The sequence below is a fragment of the Macrobrachium rosenbergii genome, chromosome 25 (assembly GCF_040412425.1).
Source record: "Macrobrachium rosenbergii isolate ZJJX-2024 chromosome 25, ASM4041242v1, whole genome shotgun sequence".
Classification (NCBI taxonomy): Eukaryota; Metazoa; Arthropoda; class Malacostraca; order Decapoda; family Palaemonidae; genus Macrobrachium; species Macrobrachium rosenbergii.
Window position 1 is genome coordinate 5,589,766 of NC_089765.1, and position 1,110 is coordinate 5,590,875.

Sequence of the window (1,110 nt, forward strand, 5' to 3'; positions counted from 1 at the left end):
TGCTAACAACGTTTATAAGACCCCACAATGACACTTCGCGACGCGTTATGATAATAAAAACTCTGTATGTACTGGCGCGGACAAAAATTACAATGACAAAGCTCCAACTTACGGTCTGCGACAAACGATATACAACCTCCGAAGGTATTTTCATGTGACCGTCGGATCGGATCAAGGATGCCAGGAGCATCTCTCTCTCTCTCTCTCTCTCTCTCTCTCTCTCTTTCTCTCTCTCTCTCTCTCTCTCTCTCTCTCTGATGCAGCTGAATCAGAGCCGATAAAAATAAAACAATGTAACCACACACGCTTCTTACAAATCTATGTTTAAGGCCTGATCTTATTCAACAGGTATTGCATAGAGATTGCTACTGGAGACCTACTTCGAATACCATCCACTTCCATAATGTCCTGATTACTGAAAAATGACCGAAAGTTGTCAGTTCTAACTTACGTCAAAAACGCATAATTTAGCTTATTCTTAATTTCTAAAAGAATACCGGAAAACGGTACCACGTGAAGTAAAGTCAAAACGGGTGAATGATTTTACAACGTAAATGAGTTTAGAACATCTTCAGTAAATAACAACAAATCAATAAGGAAGTGTTTTTCATATACAGTTAATCGGGGAAACCCTACGGCAACAACAGTATTTCCACTGACAAATCACTCATTCCACAATTCGAGATTATAATCACAAAATTGCAGATATGGTTATCCAGTACATTCAAAGAAAACCAGACATGCAAAGCTGGATATGAAAAACTAAAACTATATAATCCAGCCTATTCAAACAAAATAGCCTTCAGTCAACCGTGTGAGAACATTTCAGTTTAACGAACGGGAAGAACTGCATCCGATTCAAGCACTTACTAACCTACTATCCATTTCAGGAAGCGCGAGTCATCGTTTTTCTCAAATATCTTTCAAGCTAATTATTTGATCGAAATGGTACTCTGACACAGTGTACAAGACACCTCCCGCTAATTTCTGGTAATATAGTGCGTTGTCAAATGGTGTTAGTTGAGGCGTTACTGTTAGGTGCGAAAGGAAATGCCCCTTGTCTGAAAGGGAAAAATAACAGAGGAGTGTAATTATATTATATCCTCTTCC